This window comes from Mustela nivalis, assembly GCF_964662115.1.
Source record: "Mustela nivalis genome assembly, chromosome: 11".
NCBI classification, from domain to species: Eukaryota; Metazoa; Chordata; class Mammalia; order Carnivora; family Mustelidae; genus Mustela; species Mustela nivalis.
In genome coordinates this window covers 41,550,184-41,558,647 of record NC_139030.1, presented here as the reverse complement: position 1 = coordinate 41,558,647, position 8,464 = coordinate 41,550,184, and positions in this window count along the sequence as shown.

Sequence of the window (8,464 nt, the reverse complement as noted above, 5' to 3'; positions counted from 1 at the left end):
CAAGGCATTGGAAGCTCTTCTAGGTGTGAAGCCAGGAACCAAACTAAAGGGTTAACAGGACTAAACAAGTGCAGCTGCAACTTTTTACTCAGACCTTTTCTCTTTTGCCTTTAAAACACCTGGACGAATGGATAATAAAGGTACGGCCAGAGCAAACTTGTGCCCTCAAGTGGGGCTATCACGCTGGGATGGAGAAGTTCCATCAGAGCTGCCGGAAGGAGTCACTGGAAAGGAGTCACACGGAAGGCAAGATGAGCAAAACCAGCTACCCCTGACCCTCCCCCTTCCAGGAGGCTCCCACTCCCGTCTCCAAGTCAGGCTGCCTCCCACGTAAACACATTCCTCGCTGTGTATGCTATGTCTCCTCTCCCAGACTGCCCTTGCAGCCTGTTGGGCAAACTCGGCTTCAGTTACAGGTGCTGCCGAGAAAATAGGACATGAGGCAGAGTGCTCTCGGTTTTCATTGGATTTACAGTAGAGTTCGCCTGTATACTTGTATTACATTTTTTTAAAAATCCCTGTTAAAATGAAACAGCACAGCAATATAAGCTGAGAATCTTTAGCCCCCATGGGTTCATAAAAGAAATCGTCTATAACTCCTTTTTCTTATCCTGTCCCTATCTGATTTGGCTTCAAGGTTACTTAAGTCACCCCAGGGGCGTCTGGGTGGCTCAGCATCTGCCTTCTGCTCAGGTCACAGTCACGATCTTTGGGTCCTGGGATCAAGCCCTGCATTGGGCTTCCTGCTCAGTGGGGAGTCTGCAAACCGCTTTTCTCTCTCTCTCTCTCTCTCATGAATAAAATCTTTAAAAAACAAAACAAAGCAGTAGTTGCCCCAGAATGGTAGTGGAATGGTTTTCATTCCTTCTATTTTTTGAAATGATTCTTATAAAACAGGAATTATTTGTTCTTTGAAAAATTTGATTGAACACTTCTGTAAAATTGTTTGAGCCTGGGTTTTTGTTCTGTTGAGCTTTTCATTCCCACTTCAATTTCTTTAATGGTTATGAGTCTATTCAGATTTCTGGAATTTTACATGTTTTGAATATTTGTCAATTTTATCTAGGTTTTGAAAGTTATTGCTGCACCATCGCTCATAATACTGGTTTATTATTTCTTAAAATTGTCTGTGTCTGTAATTACTTTCCCCTTTTTATTATTCACTTTGTTTCTGTGCATTTTCTCTCTCCCGGTTGGTTTGTTGGTTTTTCTTTTAAATTCTGCCAGAGGTCTATTAGGGTTGTTGTTGGTTTCGTGCATAATCCCCAGTGGTTTTGGTTTTCTTAATGAATTCCATTGCCCTTATGTTTATTACTCCCCTCCTTGTTTTCTTTGCTGTATTTGTTAGCCTTTTGTAATCTCTTATTTCCTAAGCTTATTTCTCATGTTTTCAATCAATTATACCTGGAGCTGTACATGGTTCCTTAGTACTGCTTGTTATGTTGCATGAATTTTCACCCAGTACTTTCATGTCCCCTGCTCTAAATATTTTGGGATTACTCTCCTGATTTTGTCTTTAACCCAAATACTATATCTTTAAATTTTTAGACTTGTGAGATTCAGCTCTCAACCTGCTGTTGATTTCTAGTTCTATTTCACTATAGCCAGAAAGGATACTTTGTGTAATGCTGATTTGGGTCATGACCTCAGGGTGGTGAGACAGTGCCCCCATGGGCTCTGTCCTCAATGGGGAATCTGCCTGAGGGTCTCTCCCTCTCCCTCTGCCTCTCCTCCAGCGTGTGCTCTCTCTTTCTCAATCTCTTTCTCTCTCAAATAAATAAATAAATAGATAAATAAGCAAATAAATAAATAGATAAATACAAAATTTTAAAAAAGAAGAAGAATGTCACATGCACAAGAAGCAGGATTTTGCAGTGGTGGCTAAGAGTGTGTAGGAACTTGAATTTCAGTTTTCTTATGAGGAATTATCCAGAAAGAATTATCTTCATTGTGAAATAAGTTTAATAAGTATCAATACTGTCCTGCTAGTAGCAGATCACCATAAAGTAGTATCAATAGGGGTTTTCCTCCAGATTTTATGACCCTATACAAAGGGTCAATACCAATCTGTCCATGAGCAATGTCTTCACAAAAGTACCTGTGTGGTTGTCAGTTGATAGAGTATGTTACCTTGCCTTGCCCAACTTGGCTGGTGTTGACCCTCTCTGGCAGGGCTTGCCTCAGCTTGCCTTACAGTGAAAGACACATAATAACTCTCCTTAAAAAGATGAAGGTCTGACATGAGGAAAGATGAGATTTATTCTCTGCTTCATGGAGCATACAGGAAGGATGGTGACAAGATATACAGATTTTTTATTCAACTTTAAGAAAGGATTTACCATTTTAATAGCCTTTTCATTCAACTAAATTGGAGGAAAGATTGAGTTCTCTTTCTATTCTGTCTATAGAAAATATTACACAACTTTGGTGATTCAGTGGGTTTGTGGTTTTTTTCTGTGAGGGTTCAGACCCAGTCTGGGAGATTTGATGGCACATGGTAAAGCAGAACCCAAACATGAGATGGGAATTGTACCTGATAACCTTTAAGTTAGTAATTAAGAATGCTGGCTCAGAAATAAAACATACTTGGTCCAAATACCAGCTCTGCCACTTCCTATCATGTATAGTTTTAAGTAATCTCATTCAATTAAAGTTAAAGACTACATATGTTGTTCTCATTTTAATTGTGATATTTAGTCATTTTTATTTAATGTAAGAATTGATATGGTTGTATTTAGTTCTACAATTTAATTCTGTGGGGTTTGTTTGTTTGTTTGTTTCCTGTTTTTTGACCTCTGTTCTTCTTTACCTTATTTTGGATTACTTACACATCTGGCCAAATATTAAGTGCAAATGTGCAAGGTGAGACTCTGTTAGGTCCAGCAGAGGACAGCTGGTGGGGATGGAGGGTCAGTAGCTGAACAGAGTCAGAGGTTCCCCAGTGCTAGGAGACCTAGGCATTTGGGCCAGCCAGAATGGGGAGACCTCACAAAACACCAGGCATTTATTTGGCATACTGGAGGGACTATACTTTAGAAGTAGGGCTACTCTAGGATTTAGAAAAGTGCTATTTTAGATTCATGTTAGCAAAGCTTTGTAACAGCCTCAAAAGAATCAAGGTGATCCATTAATAAATTAACTGCCCTCCAGGGGGGGGAAAAAGCATTATTCTCCAAAGAAAGACAGCAAAATCCAGATTCATTGCAGAAATAATCCATTTCCAGTGAGAACTGAAAAATCTTGGCATGAACAGTTTCATCCAACCATCCATCCCCGCTCACTGATAGACCTGACCCAACCTTATCATGACTTGTACCATCCCAAGGCCTTGTCCCCGGGACCTCCCAGCAGGCTTTGAGTCTGAGTATGTCACATATGTAAGATAACGTTGATCACCAACAGCTGTGTTTCCCAGTACTGGAAGACCTCTAGAATCCCTGTTCTCTGCTGGGCCTCATAGAGTCTTACCCTGCACACAGATGCCTTGGTGCTGGGGTCCACGTGCAGGACTCAGAGGCTTCTTTCTACAGTTCTCTTCCGTCTGGTACCTGGTCCTCCAAATGTTCACCAACTCCACATCTCTTAAGTCTCCCAGACTCCACGTCTCTGCAATGCAGTCTGTACTGTGCCCTCGAGTAAAGAGTGAGAGAACCAAGGGGCTCTCCTCACCTGTGAACAGTCTGGGCTGTTATCCCAAGTCTGAAAGCAGTCTTGGGTCTTCTGGGCAGTTTTATAGTTGCTTACAGTGAGAAGGTGAGCCCAGCATCTGTTAGGCCATCCTGCAGGAAGCATAAGTCAACTTCTCTTAGAGATGAGAAGATGGAGGAATGGTAAGGTTAGGCAACCCCTCCAAAATCACACAGAAGTTTACACATTGGAACTGGAATCAAACCCTGAGAGCAGCTCACATACTTGCTGCATGAAAAAATGGCCTTCTGTAGACATGCAGGATGCTTGGCTCCTTATCTGGAAACATAGTATGTCCTTAATAAAGTCTGGCTGTATTATTCTTAAAGACCCCAAAGCTCAGTAGAAATTTGTATCAAGCCTAGAGCTTCAAAGCAGAAGTTGGTCAATAGGACATTAGCACCACCCCATGAATTGTATTCCTAATTACCCCTGATCTTTATTACTGTCCCACCATTAGTAAATGAAAAGAGGGTATTTGCGTAAGACCAGTTTGTTTGCATGAACAAAATTATTAAATTCTTAGTCTGCTTTCTTTTGCCATTAAATTCTACCTTTATTCATTAGAAATATAAAGCAAAACAAACAAAACAATCCAAGCAATCAGGCATGGATGGGGACTCCTATCAATTTCTGAATTACAAATCACTAAATACTGTGCAGTAACACCCCCATCTGGCCATGAAGGCAATTGCAGCAGAGCAAAGGCACAAACGCCTGAATAGGAATGCAAATATTTGTAATAAAACCCTACTCTTAATCTATCATCTAATTCTTAACTGTTTTTAAAGATTTTATTGATTTGACAGAGACACAGTGAGAGGGGGAACACAAGCAGGAGAAGTGGAAAAGGGAGAAGCAGGCTTCCCAGCTGAACAGAGAACCCAATGCAGGGCTCAATCCCAGGATCCTGGGATCATGACCTGAGCCGAAGGAAGACGCACAATGACTGAGGCACCCAGGTGTCCCCAATTCTTAATTCTTAATCTACACCTAAATGAGCTCTAATTTTCCATCTTATAAAAAATTATGATGAGACCTCTTTAAGTCCATGCTTTTCCTCGGTTTTAGCCTGTATATTTGAAAACAGTTTGCAGAAGACATGAACAGACATTTCTCCAAAGAAGACCTCCAGATGGCCAACAGACACATGGAAAGGATGCTCAACATCACTCGGCATCAGGGAAATACAAATCAAAACCTCAGTGAGAAACCACCTCACACAGGTCAGAATGGCTAAAATGAACAATTCAGGAAACAACAAATGTTGGCAAAGATGCAGAGAAAGGGGAACCCTCTTACACTGTTGGTGGGAATGCAAGCTGGTGCAGCCACTCTGGAAAACAGCATGGAGGGTCCTCAAAAAGTTGAAAATAGAGCTACCCTATGACCCAGCACTACTAAATATTACACTACTAAATATTTACCCAAAGGACACAAATGTGTGATCCTAAGGGCCTGCACCCCAATGTTTATATCTGCAGTGTCCTCAATAGCCAAACTATGGAAAGGGCTGAGACAGATGAATGGATAAAGATGTGATATATATATATATATATATATATATATATATATATATATATATATATAATGGGATATTACTCAGCTGTCAAAAAAAATGAAATCTTACCATTTGAAACAACGTGGATGGAACTAGAGGATATTATGCTAAGCAAAATAAATCAATCAGAGAAAGACAATTACCATATGATTTGATTCCACTCACATATGGAATTCAAGAAACAAAACAGAGGATCATGGGGGAAGGGGAGGAAAATAACATTAGATGAAATCAGAGAGCCAGACAAACCGTAAGAGACCCTTAACTACAGGAAACTGAGGGTTGCTGGAAGGGAGGAGGATGGGAGGATGCGGTAACTGGGTGACGGGCATTATGGAGGGCACGGGATGTAAATGAGCACTGGGTGTTGTATGCAACTGATGAATCACTAAATTCTACCTCTGAAACTAATAATATATGTAATTAATTGAATTTAAAAAATTTTTTTAAGATTTTTATTTATTTGTTAGAGAGAGAGAGAGAGAGATACAGAGCGTGAGCACAGGCAGGCAGAGTGGCAGGCTAGAGGCAGAGGGAGAAGCAGGCTCTCTGCCGAGCAAGGAGCCCGATGCGGGACTCGATCCCACGACGCTGGGATCATGACCGGAGCCGAATTTTAAGAAAGGAAATGGTTTGCCTCTGTCTTCTCTCTCTCTCTTTTTTTTTTTTTTAAATCCCTGAGATACATGTAAATTTCTTCCAAACTTCAGTTACATCAACTAGCACAAAATGCAATAGACACATTGCAGGTTTGCACTCAATCTGATTAATGTAGGAAGGAGAGCTAGTTTGTTGATGTCCTCTTTCCACTCCATTCTAGCCCCAGACCAAAAAAACCCAGATAAGCAAACAAATAGATATTCCTTTCTATTGACTCTGGCCCCGCCGCTGTTCAGATGAACTGAGTAGCACCTGTCTAGTCATTGCACCTGTTCTTTCCAAATGAGCCTTTTGATAAATCCTAACCTTAAAACAATTACAAAGGGAAATGAGGAAATCAGGAAATGCTAAGTTAAATAGATTAAATCAAGGCTTGCTTTACTATTATCTTCCAAGAAGCCCAAACTCTCCATTCTTTTTTCCTTTGCTCTTTTTAAAATTTGGGATATAATCAACATATAATATTATGTTCCTTTCAAGGTATAGCATAATAATTTGGTATTTGTATATGTTACAAAATTATCACAATAAGTCTAGTTAATAATATCCATCATCACACATAGTTACAAATTTTTTCCTGAGATGAGAACTTCTAAGATCTCCTCTCTAAAAAAACTTTCAAACACAGAATACACTATTCCTAACTATAGTCACCATGTTGTACCTTACATCCCCGTAACTTATTTATTTTATACTGGAAGTTTGTAACTTCTGACCCCCTTCATGCACTTCACCCACACTCCCCCGCCCACCTCTGACAACCACCAACCACTGTTCTATGTATCCATGAGTTCAACCAAACTTCCCTTTTTTTTTTTTTTAAAGATTTCATTTATTCCTTTGACAGAGACAGATCAGAAGTAGGCAGAGAGGAAGGCAGAGAGAGGAGGAAGCAGGCTCCCCGCCAAGCAGAGAGCCTGATGAGGGACTCGATCCCAGGACCCCGAGATCATGACCTGAGCTGAAGGCAGAGGCCTCAACCCACTGAGCCACCCAGGCACCCCAAAACTTCCCTTTTTTGATATCTACTTTTTCTGGGGCCAGAAAGCCATCATGACTGCCTATCTGTGAATAATTCTGAATAGGTTGTCAAGCTAATAAAATGTATGGAGTGGACCACACCTTCAATAATTTCCACAAGTTTGCAATTTTTCAGGTAAAGCTGTACTTTAATGCATCCAAATAAATTCATTTTTCTCTCCATCTCTTAAGAGCTGCTTCTTTGTTCTAATACTTGGGAGCTTTTGGGCTGGGAATCCATACTTTTCAGAACTCATAGTACAATATGGGTGCTTTCATGATTTTTAACTGTTCTTTGGCCCTTGAAGTACACTATGATTCTAGATGTAGACTTATTTATGGTGGGCTTTGTCCTCAATTTAGGATAATTTAGATTTCATTTCCTACATATGCTTTTAGATGTCAGGAGGGATCTTTTCCAAACGCAAATATGCTTTCTTGCAGGAGCACATATGCAGACCACCCACAGAGGCCCACAAAAGAAAAAGCTGCCTACAGATTCACAACCAGCGCTCTCTCTAGAGATTTTAATAAACAGTAAAAGATACGTCTAAAGAGAAACTTGAGTATTTCAGAGTTGTAATTGTGTGTGGCTTGTAAATTACAGAATGAATCTGATTTTTTTCTATTATCTTTTCTCACTAAGCTGTACTCTCCATCTTTAGTTGGGTCCCTGAGGCGGAAGGTTCCGAGGAGACAGGAACAGGTTTATTTAGCAAATGGTTCTAGGATCACCATCCATGGAAAGAATGGGAAGAAATGGAGATTGGACAGAGGAGTTGGCTTGTAATATAGTCTCAACCAAATTCTCAGCTGACCCTGTGAGAAACTCTGAAGCTGAATGGCCCTTTAGAATTGTCCCAGATTAGAGCAGGAGGGTCAGATCTTTGTTTGCTGCTCCTCAGGTTCAGCCTGCCAAAAGAAGGAGATGCGACCATCGCTGAATGAAGTGATTCTTGTCACCTTTGAAATGACTTCCCAGGGCTGATAGCCGGGGTCGGCACCATAGATATAGGATTGTATGGTGACACAGGGATCCATGCTTACAAAGTCCTCACCCTTAGTTTTGCTGCCTCTTAAAATTCATTTAATTCCCAATCAATCGCTCTTTCATTTGTTATCTTTTTCCAAGATGTCGATTGAGCTTAGCAGTAACCGCCACTTCCATTGTCCTTAGTTACTGTTTCATTTCCTATTTCTCTACCATCTGATACACTGTGCCCATCACTGGCATCCATCCCAGTTCACCACTGGTCCTGTGTGTTAGGGGATATCTGTGACCCACCTACTACCAGTGAGGGAGGGTGGTTGTCTCATCCTGCAAGCCAAGTAGCAGAAGAACCAGCTCCAAAATCCAGGCCTAGGTCTAATATCTGCTTTTTGTATTATATCTGGTACAAGTGTTCTAGGTTGGGTTCCCTGGAAAGTAGACTCTAGGATAGAGATTGGTGGGTAAGCCCTTTATCAGGGAGTGCTCTTGGGATTGCCACAGGTGGAAGGAAAGGAAGCTCCCCTGGGCAGAGGGAGAACATAGGC